This window comes from Pantherophis guttatus, chromosome 8, assembly GCF_059756535.1.
Source record: "Pantherophis guttatus breed Tessera chromosome 8, ASM5975653v1, whole genome shotgun sequence".
NCBI classification, from domain to species: domain Eukaryota; kingdom Metazoa; phylum Chordata; class Lepidosauria; order Squamata; family Colubridae; genus Pantherophis; species Pantherophis guttatus.
In genome coordinates, this window is record NC_142070.1 from 78,757,300 (window position 1) to 78,777,829 (window position 20,530).

Below are 20,530 nucleotides of genomic sequence, written 5' to 3' on the forward strand. Positions count from 1 at the left end.
CTTTTTTTGGCACCGTTGTAATTTCGGTCACTAAGCGAACTGTTGCAAGTCAAGGACTGCCTGTACACTTTCATGGGGGCAATAAGGTGTGCGAGGAAGGAAGGAGTAACCGTCTGTCAGAAGGTCAAATGTCAAGGCAAAGTGGACTCTTGATGACTTTATGGAGATTGAGTTGCCAAAATAGGTCTCTACCCTCCTAACTGCCCCATCGCCATATAGAATAGAAATAGAAATAGAAATAGAAATAGAAATAGAAATAGAAATAGAAATAGAAATAGAAATAGAAATAGAAATAAGATAGGATAGGATAGGATAGGATAGGATAGGATAGGATAGGATAGGATAGGATAGGATAGGATAGGAGTAGAGTAGAGTAGAGTAGAATAGAATAGAATAGAATAGAATAGAATAGAATAGAATAGAATAGAATAGAATAGAATAGAATAGATAGGAGTAGAGTAGAGTAGAGTAGAGTAGAGTAGAGTAGAGTAGATTAGAATAGAATAGAATAGAATAGAATAGAATAGAATAGAATAGAATAGAATAGAATAGAATAGAATAGATAGGAGTAGAGTAGAGTAGAGTAGAGTAGAGTAGAGTAGATTAGAATAGAATAGAATAGAATAGAATAGAATAGAATAGAATAGAATAGAATAGAATAGAATAGAATAGAATAGAATAGAATAGAATTCTTTATTGGCCAAGTGTGATTGGACACACAAGGAATTTGTCTTGGTGCATATGCTCTCAGTATACATAAAGGAAAAGTTACGTTCATCAAGAATCATAAGGTACAACACTTAATGATAGTCATAGGGTACAAATAAGCAATCAGGAAACAATATCAATATAAATCGTAAGGATACAAGCATATCTTTGAGACTTATTTCCTCTTCCAGACCACCTTAAATCGCATCCATCTCAACCTCAAAGGCACCTGAGAGGCAAACCTAGAGTAGGCCTAGCTGCACCCCTGTGAAAAGTACCCTTTTCCTATTTGTTGTTGTTAGTTGCGAAGTCGTGTCCGACCCATCATGACCTCATGGACCACATTCCTCCAGGCCTTCCTGTCCTCTACCATCCCCCGGAGTCCATTTAAGCTCACACCGACTGCTTCAGTGACTCCATCCAGCCACCTCGTTCTCTGATGTCCCCTTCTTCTTTTGCCCTCCATCGCTCCCAGCATTAGGCTCTTGTCCAGGGAGTCCTTCCTTCTCATTAGGTGGCCAAAGTATCTGAGTTTCCTCTTCAGGATCTGGCCTTCTAAAGAGCAGTCAGGGTTGATCTCCTCTAGGACCGACCGGTTGGATGGCCTTGCAGTCCAAGGGACTCTCAGGAGTCTTCTCCAGCACCAGAGTTCAAAGGCCTCCATTCTTTGGTGCTCAGCCTTCCTTATGGTCCAAATTTCACAGCCAGACATTGCAATTGGGAAAACCACAGCCTTGACTATACGCACTTTTGTTGGCAGGGTGATTTTTTTTTTCCTTTTCCTAATATTCCCACCCAATCCAAAGGAGCATGGAAGACGGAACCTGTACTACCGGGAAAGAGAAGGATGGACTCGGATCCAATTTTTTTATCTGGGATTCTAGGATTCAGTCAACCTTTGGCCTTGGCCCTGGGTGCAAAGGACCTCAATCCTCTTCATTGTAGACTATGCTCATTGCTGTACCCCCAAAAGACGCTTGGCCTCCGTCCTGGATGCAAGGGACCCTCCCCTTCCCCTCTTCCCTATGGACTACACTCTTTGCCAAACCCCCAAAAGACTCTTGGTCTTGGCCCTGGCTTCAAGGGATCTTCTTCACTGTGGACTATGCTCATTGCTGTACCCCCAAAAGACCCTTGGCCTGGGCCCTGGGTGCAAGGGACCTCCCCCCTCTTCCCTATGGACTACACTCATTGCCGAACCCCCAAAAGACTCTTGGGCTTGACCCTGGCTTCAAGGGATCTTCTTCGATCTGGACTATGCTCATTGCTGTACCCCCAAAAGACCCTTGGCCTGGGCCCTGGGTGCAAGGGACCTCCCCCCTCTTCCCTATGGACTACACTCATTGCCGAACCCCCAAAAGACTCTTGGGCTTGACCCTGGCTTCAAGGGATCTTCTTCGCTGTGGACTATGCTCATTGCTGTACCCCCAAAAGACCTTTGGCCTGGGACCTGGGTGCAAGAGACCCTCTCCCCTCTTCCCTATACTCATTGCCCAATTCTGAAAAGACCCTTTGGCTTGGTCTTTTTTTTTTTTATTAAAAAGTTTTATAGGAAATACAAACATTTTCTCCCCCCCTTCCCCCCTCCCCCCTCCCTCCCCCCTTACCCTCCCACCCATCCCCCCCACCCCCAGACTTCCCAGAACAAGCACAGGGGTATAGCATTCACGAACATAAAACTAAATTATGCTAACAAATTATTGACTTCAAATTCTCTCTAGGTCTTTAACTCCTTATAGCTCAAAGCCCTATAAACATAAAGCTTGAAAATGTTTCATTCATAAGCTAAATGAATCTTCTTAGTCTGATACTTGTTTTGAATATAGTCGATCCATCTTCTCCATTCCGATATGTATCTTTCGTTTGAATGGTCTTTTAAGATACGATGACATTTTTGCCATCTCTGCCAAATGCACGACTTTTAGTGTCCATTCCTCAATAGTAGGTGGATCTTCCTTCTTCCAATACTGTGCCACCAGTAACCTGGCAGCTGTTATTAAATTCAAAAGCAATTTAGTCTCTGTTACAGTACAATCCGTAACTATTCCCAACAAAAAAAAAGTGTGGTGTAAATTTAATCTTTTTCTTTAAAATATTTTGAATAATCCACCATATTTTTATCCAAAAAGCCTTAATTTTTTTACATGTCCACCATATATGAAAATACATAGCATCTTCACACTCGCATCGCCAACACTTAGGTTGTAAGTTTGGATACATAAAGGCTAGGTTTTTTTTTTATCTAAATGCCATCTATAAAACATTTTATAAAAATTCTCTCCTTTGGCTCGGTCTTTTTTTTTTTTTTTTTTTTAATTTGATTTATATGCCGCCCTTCTCCGGAGACTCAGGGCGGCTTACAATGCGCTAAGCAATAGCCTTCATTCTTTTGTATATTTATACAAAGTCAGCTTATTGCCCCCACAAACTGGGTCCTCAATTGACCTACCTTAGAAAGGATGGAAGGCTGAGTCAACCTTGAGCCTTGGCGAGATTCGAACCTGCAGTAATTGCAGGCAGCTGGTCTTAATAACCAGCTTAATAACAGGGTGCCTTAGACCACTGTACTACCAAGTCTTGAGTGCAAGGGACCTTCTTCCCTGTGGACTACACTCATTGCTGAACTCTCAAAAGACCCTTGGGTTCCTGGGTTCAAAGAACCCTCTCCCCTCTTCGGTACAGGCCCTTGGCTTCGGTCCTGGGTGGTAGGGACCCTCCCTCCTTCTTCCCTATGGACTACGCTCCTTGCCCAACCACCCCAAAAGAGCCTTGGTAGTACAGTGGTCTAAGGCACCCTGTTATTAAGCTGGTTATTAAGACCAGATGCCTGCAATTACTGCAGGGTTCGAATCTCGCCAAGGCTCAAGGTTGACTCAGCCTTGCATCCTTTCTAAGGTAGGTCAATTGAGGACCCAGTTTGTGGGGGCAATAAGCTGACTTTGTATAAATATACAAAAGGATGAAGGCTATTGCTTAGCGCATTGTAAACCGCCCTGAGTCTCCGGAGAAGGGCGGCATATAAATCAAATTTTATTTAAAAAAAAAAAGGCCCTCGGCCTTGGGTGCAAAGGACCCTCTTCTTGAGCCGTGGCTCGGTGGCTAAGATGCTGAGCTTGTCGAACAGAAAAGTTCCGCAGTTCAGGGCAGGTTCGAATCCCTAAGTATAGGTCCCCTGGCTGAGCAAGGGGAGGGGGGTTGGCCTAGATGACCTCCAAGGTCCCTTCCCGCTCTTGTTACTGCTGCTCTTCTGTCCACATCCTATCCGAGACTGGCGTGGCTGTTGGGGTGCGATAGTGGTGGCGAAGGCAGGGTTGTTGGCAGGCGTTTCCTCCTGTCACGCCACCCCTCCCTTCCTGCCCTGGGGGGGCATTTTGGGTGGGGGGGGAGGGAGGGAGAGAGGTGGGAGGTGAGAAGGGGGGGGTTAGGTTGGCAAGGGCGTCTACAGCAGCCACTGCCAGCTGTTTTGTTTTTTGCGCCAAAGCTTGCAGCTTTGGCCTTGCAGGACGGGGTGTGTGCCTGCCTCTCCCTCTGGGTGTGCTTATGTGTGTGTTTGTGTGTGAGTGTGTTTGATTGTGTGTCTCATTCCGAGGCGGGTGCCAGGTGCGGCTGACAAGCAAGGGAGGCTGGCGGGGGAGGAAGGGAGGGAAAAGGAGGGAAGGAAGAAGGGGAAAAAAAGGAGGAGGGCGCGCAGAGGCAGCTGGAAGGGCGAGTTTGGCAGCTGGGCGGCTCCTGCAGGGAGGCAATTAAGCCGGCGGCTGGGGCAGGCAAGGCAAGGCAGGCAAGGCAGGCAGTCAGCCGGCTTTCGCTCTGCCTCCCGGGGCCAAGCAGGGCAGAGCTCGCTTGTTTGTGTGCGAAGGTGGCGCCCAGCCCAGCAGGGACTCGAACCGCGCCCTGGACCCCTTGGCTGGGCTTGCGGTGCGCGGAAACCTCGCCCCAGCCAGCCAGCCAGCCCGCCCGCCAGCCAGCCCGCCCGTCCGCCAGCCAGCCGGGGAGACGCCCTGCCTGCTCAGCCGGCTGAGTGATCGGCGCGCCCCTCCCTGACCCTCCCTGCCTGCCTGCCTCTCCCCTTACCTCCCCGCCCTCTTAGTTACCCAGCCGGCCGAAGGGAGCCTGGCACAGCCCGCCAGCCAGCCAGTCCGCCCGCCAGCCAGCCCGCGTCATGTGACAGCGCTGCCTAGTGCCAGGAGCCCGGGTGGTGGGGGAAAAAGCCCAGCGCAGGAGGAGGAGGAGGAGGAGGAGGAGGAAGAGGCCCCAGCCCCACCGAGGTGGCCCGCCCGCTGGAGAGAGAGAGAGAGAGAGAGAGAGAGAGAGAGAGAAAGAAAGAGAGAGAGAGAAGAAGAAGAAGAAAACCCCGAAGGGAAGCGAGGCCCGAGCCCACCGATCACCCCCCCTTTCCCCAAATCCGCCAGCCAGCCAGTCCCAGCAGCGCCAACTTCGGAGGTTGGTTGCTTTGACAAGTCCAAGTAAGTCCTGCCCTGGAGGGGGGGGGGAGGAGGAGGAAGAGGAAGAAGAAGAAGAAGAAAGGGGGGGAGGGGGTGCGAAGGAGGCTCAGCTGTTAGCAGGGGGAAAGGGGTCTTAGGAGGAGGAGGAGGAAGAAGAAGAAAAGGGGGGGATGAGAGGAAGGCTCGAAGTGTCTGTTGCAAGGAGAAAGGGGGTCTTGGAGGGCTCCGGGGAGGGGGGGAGGAGGAAGAGGAGGAGGAGGAAGAAGAAGGAGGATTGCGAAGAAGGCTCGACGTGTCTGTTAAGAAGAGCAAGGGCTCTTGGAGCGCTCGGGGGAGGAGGAGGAGGAGGAAGAAGAAGAAGAAAAGGGAGTTGAGAGGAAGGCTCAACGTGTCTATTGCAAGGAGAAAAGGGTCTTGGAGGGCTCGGGGGTGGGAGGAGGAAGAAGGAGAAAGGGGGTTGAGAGGAAGGCTCAACGTGTCTGTTAAAAAGAGCAAGGGCTCTTGGAGCGCTCAGGGGAGGAGGAAGAAGAATTGGGGTGAGAGGAAGGCTCAACGTGTCTATTGCAAGGAGCAAAGGGGTCTTGGAGGGCTCGGTGGGGAGGAGGAAGAGGAGGAGGAAGAGGAGAAGGGGATTGCGAAGAAGGCTCAACGTGTCTGTTAAAAGGAGAAGGGGGTCTTGGAGGGAGGAAGAGGAGGAGGAGGAAGAGGGGGTGCGAAGAAGGCTCAACTATTACCTGGAGAAAAAGGGGTCTTGGATGCTTGGGAGGAAGAGGAGAAGAAAGAAGAGGAAGGCTCAACGTGTCTATTGCAGGGAGCAAAGGGGTCTTGGGGGGCTCGGGAGGAGGAGGAGGAGGAAGAAGAAGAAAGGGGGGTCTCGGGAGCGCTTGAGCGGAGCAAGTCCGAAAAGGCTCCCCGAGGTGACTCCGCGATGGAGAGCAAGAGAGCGCGGCTCTTTATCGACGTGGCGGGGAACGGGACAAAAGTGCCTCTCGCCTCTTGGGGGGGAAATCTGCAAAAGAGAGAGGGGGGGAGAGAGAGGGGGGAGGGGTGGGGGGCTCAGGGTGGAGAGATCTCTCTCTCCCACCCACCCCCAAGCCGGTGGAAACTCGGGGGGAAGGGGGCTTAGTGGGAGAGTTGGGGGAAACTAACCAGCAGCCTTGCCCCCCCTGGGATCCCTGGCCGGAGGGACATGATCCCAGGGATCTCCTAACCTGCGATTGGCTGGGAGGAACAGGAGTGGGGGGCCAGAGAAAGATGTTTTTTAGGGTTCAGGAAATCTCCCCCCCTCCTGTCAATTGGGTTAGGAAAGGCAAAGCATTTGTACAAAACGCAGAGCTTTTTGCAAAAACACAATTTTAAAAAAAGGGAAGGTTGCAATGCTGCATTGGACCCTTTGATTTTTCGCCCCACTCCCCATTCTTGGGATGGGGGAGGGGACAGTCTTTGTGAGCTTTTCATTCCCCCCCCCATGGGTTGACCTGCTTTCTTGACACCCAATGACCCCTTTTTCAATTCCCAGGCAACTTGAGAGAAATCCATTTAAATCCTGGGGCCGTGTGGAGTTCCTGCTTTTGTTCCTCTCTGTAACACACACACACACACACACACACACACACACACACACACACACACGAGATGAGGGTCGTGATTAATTTTGAATTTGCAATTATACTCCTAAATAACCGGGCATCTGATAGGGAAGGTGTCAATGCCGACGTTTATTCTTTTATTTATTTATTTATTTACTTAGACAAATGTATTTGCCACACTCGCTTGGTCAAAATGAACACACTCTTTAAGAGTTCTGTTAGAATATGTGTTTTCATAAAAAAAAAAATACAATTGGGTCTAATTTAGCTCCCTCAAAACACATATGTCTTGACATGGAGATACTGTGTTGTGGTTTTACATTCCTCCCGGTTTTTAAAGCACACACAAACACACAATCTGCGTGTACGCAACCTTTATTTATGGCACCTGTATTGATTTGTATTAAAACGGCGTTAATAATATTTACGTAACACCCCTACAAAGGCCAGAACGACGTGTAAATAGTACAACATTTAAACCTAATTGAAAAAGACATCGATATTTGACTTCTGTTTTGTTTTTCTCTCTCCAAATATTGCTTTCTGGGTGTTTTAAGAAAAGTGTAATATTGCATATTTGGAAAGCTTGTGAGATGCAGACTTTGGAGCGAGGTGCTAATCATTTGAACATAACTTAGAACCCGGCTTCTTGAATAAATTTAAACACTTCCAGGTGACCAAAACTTCCAATGTGTTCCCTTTTTGATGCAGGCATTTGCGTCAAGTCGGGAAAATTCACTCTCTTCTAAATTATTGTTATCGTTTGGCCGTTCGTTGTCGTTTTAAGTTCTTTTTGCATCGCTTGTAAATGTCTTAGTTTACACTGGGCTCAGGTGCTGTTTGTTTTTTTTTCCAGTTTCTGGGAAAATGTAAACTTTGTCTTGAAGTCATTAGCACTTCGAGTCACAGTTCGTAACTTGTACACTTTTCTTCTGCCGTCATAAAAGATTTGTTATTTATTTTGTTGGCATCGTGGAGTAGTTTTCAAAGCTTGCCGAAGTGTTTGACCAATCCTTAACTACAGACTTGATCAAAACTGGGTTCTATCAATCTAATGTTACTATTGTATTTAGGCTCAATTGTATATTTTGTGTGTGCTTTTTGTGGCACTGATGCTTCCCACCTGACAGCATTCGTGCCACACAGGCACACAATACACAAAATACACGATCATCCAAGCGCTTGTCGAAGTGAACCAGCGAGTTCAGACTTCTTAGCTTTGGCTTTTCCTGAATGCTAGAGTGATAAAGAAACTTGACATGAAAATAAACTCAGAGAAAAGGGCGATTAATAAAGAAAGCAAGCTTATTCTTTAAACCTCACGCCTTTCTGTTTTTTACAAGTAGTCAGAACTCACACGGTGACCTGTTATGTAAAGAAAAGCCTATTTTCTTTTCCTGTCTAGATATTTTGCCCCAGATCCTCCCACCCCTTCTAGTTACAATAACTAGAGCCACTGTTGTTCAGGTTAAGGATAGTGTAATCTACAGGGCAACGGGTTAGGAAAAAACTGGAATATTTCTTTGAAAGGAAAAAAAAAAAAGAGGCAAACACATTAATCAAAGGTTACAGTGCTGTGCATATATTTACTTTGGGGTAAGCTGCATTTTAACCCATTTTGACTCGCTTCCAAATAAACATGTACCGCATGTGAGTGCTTGAGGCCCAGCATTTGTCCTTATTATTAATTTAAGAGTTGGAGCCCCCTAATCTAAGATGTTTTCCACTTCTGAGTAGCTGAGAAAGTGTGAGCTTCGCTGGGAGTCTTTGGCGGTGGTGAAGCTGGGGAGGGTTGAAAACTGTGCTCCCAGTCGTTCCGGTGTCACGTTAAGCTAATGCAAAGCGAAGAAAAGTTGTGTGTCGTTCTGCTTAAGGGTGTGATGGTTAAACATCAGCGTTGTAAAACCAATGCGGAGCGGAGATGCCGCTTTTTAAAAAGAGCTCCGTAGAAATGGTGATCTATGGTTTATTGTGACGGAAGTGTACTGAACGTCAAGTGAATTTAGAAATGGCATTTGCTCCTAAAACGGTGGTTAATCCCTTATTATGCTTTGTTTGGACAGAGCCGGCTTTATAACTAGTATGTGTAGTCTTCGATTACAAGCATTCGTTCAGTGACCGTTCAAAGTTACGACGGCGTTGTGGGGGGAGGGAAAAACAATGATTTACGTCCGTTTTTCACAGTTGCAGCTTTTCCGGTGAATCAAAATTCAGGCGCTTGGCAACTGATTCATATTTATCTCCGTTGTTGCGTCTCCGGGGCTCACGTGATCCTTTTTTGGCGACCTTCTGACAAGCAACATCGATGGGGGAAGTCAGATTCGCTTAACAACCAGGGGGTTACTAACTTATCCACTGCAGTGATTTGCTTAACAACAACGTTGACCAGAAAGGTTGTAAAATGGAGCAAAATTCACTTAGCAAATATCTCACTTAACAACGGAAAAGTTTGGTCTCCGTTGTAAAGTCGAGGACGACTACCTGTGTTTTGAGTTCTGGCTTATTTCAAACAAACGAACTGAGAAGAAACATTTATTGTTCAGTCGCAACTGTCAGGGAATAAAATCCAATAAAGCTTACGCATTTCTCAAACTCAGCTTAGAACAAGATGGATCGATATGTCATATCACTGTGTAGCCAGTGGTGGGATTCAAATAATTTAACAACTGGTTCTCTGCCCTAATGATTTCTTCCAACAACCAGTTCACCAAACTGCTCAGAAAGTTAACAACCGGTTCTCCCGAAGTGGTGCGAACCGGCTGAATCCCACTACGGTGTGTAGCTATCACTAAATCCTGTTGCTCATTTACATTATAAGCAAAAGCTTAGCTTAATGTTTTCAAGATTCGTTTCTGGTGTTTTTTCCCTCCCTTTGAATGTTTCTTGCATATAGATATTAATGTAAATTTTCAGCACTTAGGTGCCTTTGGCTGATTTCCCCCACAAGCATCCATCCTATCTGGTTAATACACCAATAGATCCCAGATCTATAAATCAGATGAGAAGTCAGAAAATGTCCAGAAGTTGATAGTTGTTGTTATCTTGCAGCTAAGAAAACGACATTGGCATCTTTAGATCTGATGGTGGCTTTGCTTATATTTACTCCATAATACCATATACTTTCATTGGGGCATTATCCGCAGAGAACAAAGATTCTTGAATTGAACAGATTTGCATGAATAGATGTAATAAGGTAGGCAAGAGACGGGACAGCCGTTGTGTCTGAAATGATGAGCAGGGGGTTGGACTAGAAGACCTCTAAGGCCCCTTCCAACTCTGTCGTTCCGTTAGCCCTAAAAACAATGCTCTATTTTTTTTTAAAAAAAATTAATTTTATTTGTAAACATAACCCGAATCAAACTCCGCATCCCGACAGCATTGTCGAGCATCTTGTTCATTTATTTTAGATTTGATTTTTAAAAAAAATAAATAAAATACTTTTATTTATTTAGAAGTCACTTAAATATTTTGTGCAGCTCGGCGTGCGGAGTGGAAGAAGCATATCTATGGGGAGGAGGAGGCGTTGCCTCCTGTAGATACTCCACCCGGTTCCCTACGGATAGAGGCTGTTGTTTGGGATACGTCTTGATTGACCAATGGCTGTTTTTTTTTTGTGGTGGGTTTGTTTTGTGGTGGAAGCCATCCGCCCCTCCTTCTCCGTCGGACATGAGCGGGAGAGGAAAGGTCTAGGAAAGGTCAGTCTTTCTTCCTTTCCAGCCAAGAGAGAGAGAAAAAGAGAGAGAGAGAGAGAGAGAGAGAGAGAGAGCCACTAGCACTGTTTCCTGTTCTTTGTTTCAAGGCTGAGTTTTGCGTCACACATTCCAAGTAGCATATGTGTGTTCTTTCCTGTTTCAGGCTGTTTTCTGGTCGATCAGTAGCCCAGACCTGTCCTCTTGTCACTGCCCCAACAACATTCAGTCTCCACCCAGCGAATTATCATGTCTTCCCGCACAGTCTTTGGATTGCTTTTTTTTTAAAAAAAACAACAACAACAAAAACCGTCTGCGTTATGTCACCACAAAAGAGCCGGTCTTAACCTTTTCACTCTTGCGCGCTGCAAGGCTGCAATCTTGTTTATTTTAGAGTATCCAAGAGGAGAGATTATTTTCTGGGTTGGATTTGTGGTGGTGGGAGGGGGGGTTTGTGGGGGGCGAGAAAAGATGTAGATGCAGTGCCTTTTTTATATATATAATGAGGAGAGGTGGGGATATATTTTTGGGGAAACCAAAAGGAAGCCATTCCCTAGGTCAATGATAGTGAATCTTTTCGGCACCGAGTGCCCAAACCAGAATTCGCGTGCATATGTGCACGCCGGAGCACTGGATCTCAAAGACCAGCTTGCCGGCGCACACATGCCTGTTTTTTTGGTTGTTTTGGCTGTTTTTCGGACTGTTTTCAGGCCGTTTTCAGACCATTTTCCGGTGCTCCAGCGCCCGCGAAGACTAGCTGGCCGGCACACATGCGCGTGTTGGAAACCAGAAGAGCAGCTGGCAATGATGTGCGTGCCCACAGAGTGTTCTGCCCCAGCTACGGACCCCAAAGTACGCAGCGGACACAAAGTCTGTACAAACCTTAGTTTACTAAATTAAATCAGTCTTTTTCAAATAAAGGCTGTTAATTAACTTTCTTAACGGCCTACAAGAATCCAAAGAATAAATAATCGTAATCTTACTCTGGTTGGCAGAAAGCCCAGAAGCAATATGCAGGAAACTTATAAGAGAACTAAGATCAGGACACGAAGGAGAGTGAACAAAGTTGTTCCCTGCAAATTGCTTCAGTCGGTGTTCCTCCTTAAATAGGCTAAGGGAGTGGCCAATTAGCTCCAAGCTTTACTCTCGAGGAGACGTCCTCCTGAGGAACCACTCCTGCCTTTTGGCAGCTCTGCGTGCCCGTGCATCGAGAAGAGGCTCCTCCTCTTCATCCTCTTCACCCATGGAAGCTTCTGGAGGTTCTGAAGGCTCTGGCTGAATCCCCGCCTCTGGCACCACATCTTCTTCAGCCTCCTCGCTGTCCGACTCGAGTGCCAGCTGCACAGGCTGCTGGCGCATCACCACACCAGCTTCCTCGCTGTCGGAATCAGCTACTAGCTGCACAAGCCTCTGAAGGGCCACAACACAGAGAGGGCTCTGTGTGCCACAGGTTCGCCATCACGGCTCTAGGTTATATGCATGCGTAATTTCCTCGGTGAGTCAGTGACGCCACTTTTATTCAAACGGTCTTTTTATATGTGCCACCGGTTCAATAATAAAAGAAGAAACCTGCTTCTCTAAAAAGTTTGGCCAAGTTTTGTGTAAGCTTTCTCCCACAAAACAGTTGCTAATGGCTTTGGTTCTTAGGGGATGGTTTTTGACGTTCGTATTATCGCTCGTATTTTTTTTATCGGTTAACGAGACCGACCAGACAGACAGGCGGAAATTTATTCTGTCCGCCCCGTCTGTCTGTCCAGCCGGCCTCCATTTTGCAAGTTTTCCAGGCATCGTTTCGGATGAAGTGTCATCAACGTTGACAACGGTGATCGTGGCACCTCCTAACAGCCACTGTATTCACGAGACAAGAAAACCGAATTTCGGGAATGCAGGATGCAAAAAATAAAAAATCAAAATCAAAAGTGTGTCGGAATTAGGAAGGCAAGTCGGTATTTCGTTCAGTTCAGATTCTGCACTGGGCCCTGTCTGTTCGTCAGAAATGGCTTAAGACGCTTCAGAAAAGACAGTTTAGAAAATTGTTGTAGGCTTATTTGATCAGAAGCACTCCTTGTTGACACAGCGTGGCCTATCAGATGAGGAAAAAACACCACACATTCACACTGAGAGCAAGCAGGCCGAATGTGCTGAAGAGGAAGTTCCGAGTGAGAACTTAAAATATCTACATTATTATGCTCGGTGTTGCTAGTAAATGAGCTGAAGATGCATTTTGCAGGCACCACTTCTTCCTGAGACTCTATGACTATTTATAAATACACGAGGCCAAGGAAGACATTTTCTGGCTGAGGCAATGTCCCCAGTCAGCTGTAATACCATGCTGTTAAAATATTAATTTCCTCACCCAGCTTTGTATAAATTCCAAAAAAAAGTAAAACATAACGAAAGTTGAACAGGCCCAAAGCTCTGTTGTTTTTTTGCACGGAAGGAAAAGTTGCAATTCTCTACATTGGTTTTTTTTTTCCCCTCATCAAAAAAATGACTTATTCAAGGAAACTACATTGTTCCATTATTGGACAAGTTAACGGCTGAAAGCATATCGATAAATAAACAGCTTAAATTATTTTGGCTTTTTTTTCTTTGATGTAATAACATTTCACTACAGGTCGTCCTGGATTTAGGTTTAGGGACCGTTCAAAGTTACAACGACACTGGAAAAAAGTGATTTATGAACACGTTTCACACTTTGTGACCGTGCCGACATCCCTTTGGGTCACCGGATCCAAATTCGGACATTTGGCCACTAACTCATATTTATGAAAGCCACAGCGTCCTGCGGTCGTGGGATCCCCTTTTGCAAGCTTCCGACAAACCAAGTCATTGGGGAAGCCAGTTCCACTTAACAACCCTGTTACTAATTTAACAAGTACAATGATTCACTTAACAATGGTGGAGTGTAAGATGTAAAATGGGGCAAAACTAAGGTCTCACTTTGTAACCAAAATTATGGGCTCAATGGCGGTGGTAAGTCGAGAATTACCTGTAGTATCTTTTACACTGTGCTGTCCCGGTCCAGAGTAAGAAGTTTACGTGGAGTAGCAGGTGTCTATGTTTACAGGAGTTTGAGCAGGTTATAAGGTGTGTATGTGTGTGTGAGAAAAGTCAGGATGGCAGGTGTGGCCACCGGATCGCACTGCCGTGTTGTTTCTTTGACCCACAAAGAAGTAAAAAAAATCTTCATCACATCCTTGAGGAATCATAGTTAAAGGATGTAATTGAAGGGAGATCGGATTATGGGTGTAGTCTAATAGAGATTGATTCACGCATGTGTCGTGGCCTCTCGCTTGCTCCATTCAGGCACGTGAAGCTCTTCCTGGATGCAAAATTGACCTCAGATTTAACAGATTAACAGAGTTGGAAGGGACCTTGTGGGTCATCTAGTCCAACCCCCATCTCCCGCCCAAGTAGGAGACCTTACACCATTTTTTGACAGAGGGCAGTCCAATCTCTTCTTGAAAGCCTCCAGTGATGAAGCTCCCACAACTTCTGAAGGCAACTTCTGTTCCATGGGTTGATTGTTCTCCCACAATTTCTGATATTTGTTAACCTAATTGATTTGAAGCTTGGGGATTGTCGTATTTCCTCACTAAAACTTTGTGGTGCAGTTAGCTGGATTCTTTTTTTTTTCCCCTGGCCATTTATACGATACACTAAAAACCAGGAGTGTCCAATCTTGGCAACTTTTAAGACTTGTGGACTTCAACTCCCAGAATTCCCCAGGCAGCCATGGCTGCTTGGGGAATTATGGGTCGAAATCCACAAGTCTTAAAAGTTGCCAAAGTTGGACACTCCTGTGCTAAACCATAATTTGGGCAGTTCACGTTACTTTTAACAGCATTTTGAGTCCAAAAGACTGGCAAATTGCAAGTCAATAAGCAATGTTTAGTTGAAGAGAACTTTGAGTCTAAGTTGGCTTGTTTGATTAAACCACAGTGAAACATAGCAATAGTCCAAAAACTGAACATGGAAGTAACCCCCCAAAAAAGCAAAATAACTCTTTTTCTGAACTGTACAAAAGAGAATAGGTAGCATTCGGGGCTTGTTGTAGCTTGTTGCTATTTGTGCTTGTCATTCTAAGCCAGGGTTTTGCAGAAGGGATAGGCAGAATAAAGGTATCTATAGCTGAACTTGGGGAAAGTAAGAAAGGGAGGGAGGAGAGGGTAGTAGGATGGATGGAAGGAAGGAAGAAAGATAGGAAGGAAGGAAGGAAGGAAGGCATAATGGAGAAAAGAAGAAATCATGGTGGGAGGGAGGAAAGGAAGAAAAGGAAGGGAGGAATAGGAAGGGAGGGAGGAGAGGGTAGGATGGATGGATGGATGGATGGATGAATGGATGGATGAATGGTGTCAGCACTTCAAGCTGCATTTACTCTAGTGCTGACATAAGAAGGAGAAGCGGAGGTGTCTGGAAAGGGGCGTTTGACTTTTCACCTACTTATTTTCCCTGGAGATAATATCCCCTAGGAGATGGGATGGGAGGGGGGAAATTCCTTTGAGCTGGAGCAGTAGATTAGGGGTAGAGTGACTTGGAAGATGGCCAATGAGTGCAGAGAAGTGGGGAATGGAAAGGGAGGGTTTTGGGTCTGGAAGTCAGCGTTGGCTGCGATGGAGTCGGAGTTATAATGTCGTGCTTAATAAATGGAAGTTTTTCATCAAAGACTTTGTTTGAAATGCAATTTATTTGAGACGACCTCGAAACCTGACAGAAGGAAGGAAGGCATAATGGGGAAAAGAAGAAACAATGGTGGGAGGGAGGGAGGGAGGGAAAAAAGGAAAGGAAGGGAGGAATAGGAAGGGAGGGAGGAGAGGGTAGGATGGATGGATGGATGGAAGGAAGGAAGGCATAATGGGGAAAAGAAGAAACAATGGTGGGTGGGAGGGAGGGAAGGAAGGAAAGGAAGGAATAAGAAGGGAGGGAGGGACGAGAAGGTGGGATGGATGGATGGAAGGAAGGAAGGAAGGAAGGAAGGCATAATGGGGAAAAAGAAGAAACAATGGTGGGAGGGAGGGAAGGAAGGAAGGAAAGGAAGGAAGGAATAGGAAGGGAGAGAGGGATGAGAGGGTCGGATGGAAAGAAGGAAAGGAAGGCATAATAGGGAGGGAGGGATGAGAGGGTGGGATGGATGGAAAGAAGGAAGACACAATGAAAAGAATGAACAAGGGAGGGAGGATGGGATGTATGTATGTATGGAAGGATGTATGAAAGGAAGAAAGGCATAATGGGGGGAAGGAAGGAAGGAAAGGAAAGGAAGGAAGGAAGATTAAGGCGTGATTAGAAAAGGAGGTTACATTGCCAACTTAGAAAGACGGTTTAAAAAAACCCCTCAAAACAATACCTACTTGATTTTTTATTTTTTTTAGTATAAGACGAGACAGACAGAAACATGGCCGTGCTGTCAATATTGGTCCAGAATGCGGCCGCGCGGGTGGTTATGGGCGCAACCCATTATGCCCATGTGACACCCCTCCTGCGCGAGCTGCACTGGCTCCCGGTGGTCTTCCGGGTGCGATTCAAGGTGTTGGTCACCACCTTTAAAGCGCTCCATGGCATAGGACCCGGGTACCTCCGAGACCGTCTTCTGCCACCAATAGCCTCCCACCGACCAGTTCGTTCCCACAGAGAGGGTCTCCTCAGGGTGCCATCAGCCAAGTTATGTCGGCTGGCGACGCCCAGGGGGAGGGCCTTCTCTGTGGGAGCCCCAGCCCTGTGGAACGAACTGCCCCCGGAAATTCGTAAGATCTCCGACCTCCGGGTGTTTCGCTGCGCATTGAAGACCCTGTTGTTCCGCCAGGCCGGTCTATCAACACAATAGTTTTAAATTGGGGTATTTAAATTTATTGGGGTTTTAAATTTGAGCCACTTATTTAATTATTTTAAATTTTATATCATTGTTTTGTCTGTGTTTTTAAATAGGCTGTACACCGCCCTGAGTCCTTCGGGAGAAGGGCGGTATAGAAATAAAATTATTATTATTATTATTATTATTATTATTATTATTATTATTATTATTATTATTATTATTAATATTGCGTTAATTTACTTTTCAACCATAAACAAGCATTTCCGAAGTCCCTACAATGTCTCTCTCTCAATTGGGCCTACTTGGAAGGCCAGAGACGTTGTCTGAAGACCATCAGATGAATCGGAATGGAGACTCGACCAACCTCGCGTCTTCTTTTCCCAAACTTGGAATGTTGGGGCAGCCATTTTGCAGGATTGCCGCAAGTAGCCATTTTCTGAAAACATTTCACCACAGGTCGTCCTGGATTTACGTTTACTGACCGTTCAAAGTTACGACGGCAGTGGGGGGGGGGAAAAGGTGATTTATGAACGCTTTCCACACTCACGATCGTTACGGCATCCCCGTGGTCCCGGGATCCAAATTCAGATGCTTGGCCACCAATTCATGTTTACGACGGTTGCGGTATCCTGTCGTCATGGGATTCCCCTTCTGAGACCTTCTGACAAGCCAAGTCAGTGGGGAAGCCAGATCCACTTAACAACCATGTTATTAACTTCAGTGATTCGCTTAACAAATGTGGCAAGAGAAATCGTACAATGGGGCAACTTCATAAATGTCTCACTTAACAACATAAATTTTGGGGTCTATTATGGTCATAAGGTGAGGACTACTTGTATCCATTATCGGCCAAGCTGTCGTAAACCAGAGTCCACGGGACTCTGCAAAATAGTCATAAGTGTGATCACATAAGCACAGGCAACTGGCCATTGGATTTTAGAATCAGGCGATAAGTACCTCTGGGGACGTCCGTTGTAACTTTGGTCTCTTAAGCAGCTGGTTATAAGGCGAGGACTTCACGAATGCCAGTATAAAATGTATTTCTTCCATGACGCTGAAATTTTGTCATGTCCTTTCATTGCAGTCCTCTTTTTGCACTGACACTTCTCTTTGAGATAATGCTGATCCTGTCCATTTTGTTTAAGGAGGCCCTTATTTGAAGATTTCTTGTTTTTTCAATAACTGTTGCTAATTTTTAAAAAAAGATTTATCATTTCTGTTATTTAAACCCACTTAAGTGCCCTTAAAACCCACTTTTTCCAGCAAGCCGGGCTGGTTTAGGAAGAAATTTTTTAAATGTTTAATTGGTTTGTGGTTTTTTAAATTTTTGGGCCAAATTTATATAGATTTTAATTGTTTTTAATATTTGCATTTCATGTTTTTAATTCTGGCTGTGCACCGCCCTGAGTCCTCAGGGAGAAGGGCGGTATATAAATTGAAAAAAAATATATATATAAAAAATATTTATTTAATTATTTATTTAATTAATTAATTTATATTAATGCGTGTTGTGGAGAGATTGGTCCAAAAGATATTGAATGTATTCATCCCATTAATATTGATAATGGTTATATTATTAATCCCATTCAAGCATAAAGGACAAAATCCTATTTAGGTTTTGCCCTCAAATAAAATTGCTTTGAAAAAAACAGACCGGGCATTTTTCATAAATCCAGGTAGTCCTTGACTTACGACATTTCAGTTGCTGAAAGAGAGATTTGTTAAGTGAAGTTTACGACTTTTCTTGACACCGTTGTTAAGTGAATCACTGCAGTTGTTAACGTTAGTAACATGGTTGTTAAGTGAATCTGGGCTTCCCCCTTGACTTTGAAGGTCGCAAAAGGTGATCGCAGGACCCCAGGACACCGCAACTGTCATAAATACGAATCAATTGCCCAGCATCTGAATTTTAATCATGTGACCATGGGAATGCTTCGGTGGTCATAAGTGTGAGAAAAAAGTCACTTTTTCAGTGCCGTTGTAACGTCGAACGGTCACTAAATGAACTGTCGTAAGTGGAGGGTCACCTGTATTGTATAAACTTGTGTCAAATGGATAAATTATGGAGAATACACAAATGTATATAAGGTAGGCGAATTTTATGAACATTAAGTACATTTGAATTTAACTGAGATTTGGATATCGCCGATACCCATTGCCTTCCGAATAGACTAGACTAGACTAGACTAGACTAGACTAGACTAGACTAGACCAGAATAGACTAGACTAGACTAGACTAGACTAGACTAGACTAGACTAGACTAGAATAGAATAGAATAGAATAGAATAGAATAGAATAGAATAGAATAGAATAGAATAGAATAGAATAGAATAGAAGTAGAGTAGAGCGGAATAGAAGTAGAGCAGAGCAGAGCAGAGCAGAGCAGAGCAGAGCAGAGTAGAGTAGAGTAGAGTAGAGTAGAGTAGAATTCTTTATTGGCTAAGTGTGATTGGACACACAAGGAATTTGTCTTGGTGCATATGCTCTCAGTGTACATAAAAGAAAAGATACGTTCCTCAAGAATCATAAGGTACAACACTTAATGATAGTCATAGGGTACAAGTAAGCAATCAGGAAGCAATATCAATATAAATCGTAAGGATACAAGCAACAAAGTTACAGTCATACAGTCATAAGTGGAAGGAGATGGGTGGTGGAAACAATGAGAAGATTAATAGTAATGCGGACTTAGTAACTAGTTTGACAGTGTTGAGGGAATTATTTGTTTGGCAGAGTGATGGCGTTCGGGAAAACACTGTCCTTGTGTCTAGTTGTTCTGGTGTGCAGTGCTCCATAGCGTCGTTTTGAGGGTAGGAGTTGAAACAGTTTATGTCCAGGATGTGAGGGGTCTGTAGATATTTTCCCAGCCCTCTTTTTGACTCGTGCAATATACAGGTCCTCCATGGAAGGCAGGTTGGTAGCCATGTTTTTTTCTGCCGTTCTAATTATCCTCTGAAGTCTCTGTCTGTCTTGTTGGGTTGCAGAATTGTGGCCGAATTGTGTTTTCCACTGATTCAGGGAACATGAATCAGAAAAAAAGATGGTGTATTTCTGTTAACCATCTTGGTTGGATTTAAGCTGTAAATCTGTGCTTTATTGCAACTTTAATGCTCTTAGTCAGAGGAAGTGCTTTACGAAGAGACAGATTCACTGCAGCCAACACGGAAGTGTTTTCATTCCAAAGAAGTAGTTGATTCCAGTCCATAATTTGATATTTGGCAGGACTAGTCTGAGGAATAAATTTAAATCTTCTCTATGCTATCCAGGGCCAAGCTTTCCTTATATAGGGGTTTATAATAGCCATTGTTTATATGATCCAAGAGGATCCAACGTAACAGTGATAGGACCAAAACACAGAGCTACTGCTAGGGACTTCAAATGCAAACATTAGTTATAAGTAAGGCTTATAAAAAAAGTGATGTTTATTGCAAGCAGCTTAATAGCTTAAGGCGTTCTGGTTTTTTGGGGCGGGAAACATCCCGAGTTCATCGCATCGTTGTTGTTGTTTTAAAAAAAAATAATAATCATGTTCTTTCTTTGTCTCTCGTTTCTTGTTTGTTTCTTTTCATTATTGGTACATTGCCTCTTCTCGGATTTTCCCATCTTACTCATATCAAGAGCATGAAATTTTTGATCGGTTTCTGACTTCAGGCGACTTTTGTTGGTTCTGTCCCCACGTTTCCTCCCCCCCCCCCGTCGACGGGAATGAATTTGAAGCACCTGCCACTCAAAACTCTTCTTCTGCTTAAGCGGATTCTATCGTGCTTTGCAATATCCACAAAGTTGACATAAAATGGGGGATTAATTAATTTTTTTTTAAAATTTGATTTATATGCCGCCTTTCTCCGGAGACTCAGGGCGGCTTACAATGAGTTAAGCAATAATTGTGCTGGAAGGATGAAATTGGCTGCAAGGAAGCTGGGAGGAGCGATCGGAGTTTCTTTCCTTCGTAATCAAACCTTCTTTTTGTAAGTGTGATGACCCACATCAAAGAAGGCTTCGGTGGCACCGTTGCAGCTGCCATCTTGTGTCGTTTCGACCTCCCGTCCCTTGGAGGCCTTTTGCTCCTGGCGTTTTCTGCAGTGGTCTACTTGCATTAGCTTTGAAATTTTATTTATTTATTTTATTGTGTTTCAAATTTATATACCGCACCTTCTCCCAAGGGACTCAGGGCGGTGTACAGCCAGATAAAAAACATACATACAAACATTAAAAACAATTAAATATATATATATATTAATTTGGGCCCAATTTAAAATAACAAACCAATTAAAAATATTTAAAAAAAA

General features: G+C 44.7%; 1 protein-coding gene across 1 annotated transcript in view; it reads left to right on the forward strand.

Moving 5' to 3' along the window:
* The first annotated feature begins 4,276 nt into the window (after positions 1-4,276).
* Positions 4,277-20,530, forward strand: part of KLF3 (KLF transcription factor 3) — a 42,686-nt gene continuing 26,432 nt past the window's right edge. The window contains exon 1 of the mRNA XM_034407256.3: positions 4,277-5,171. The gene's annotated coding sequence lies outside the window, so the exon portion shown is untranslated. The remainder of the gene's footprint in view (positions 5,172-20,530) is intronic.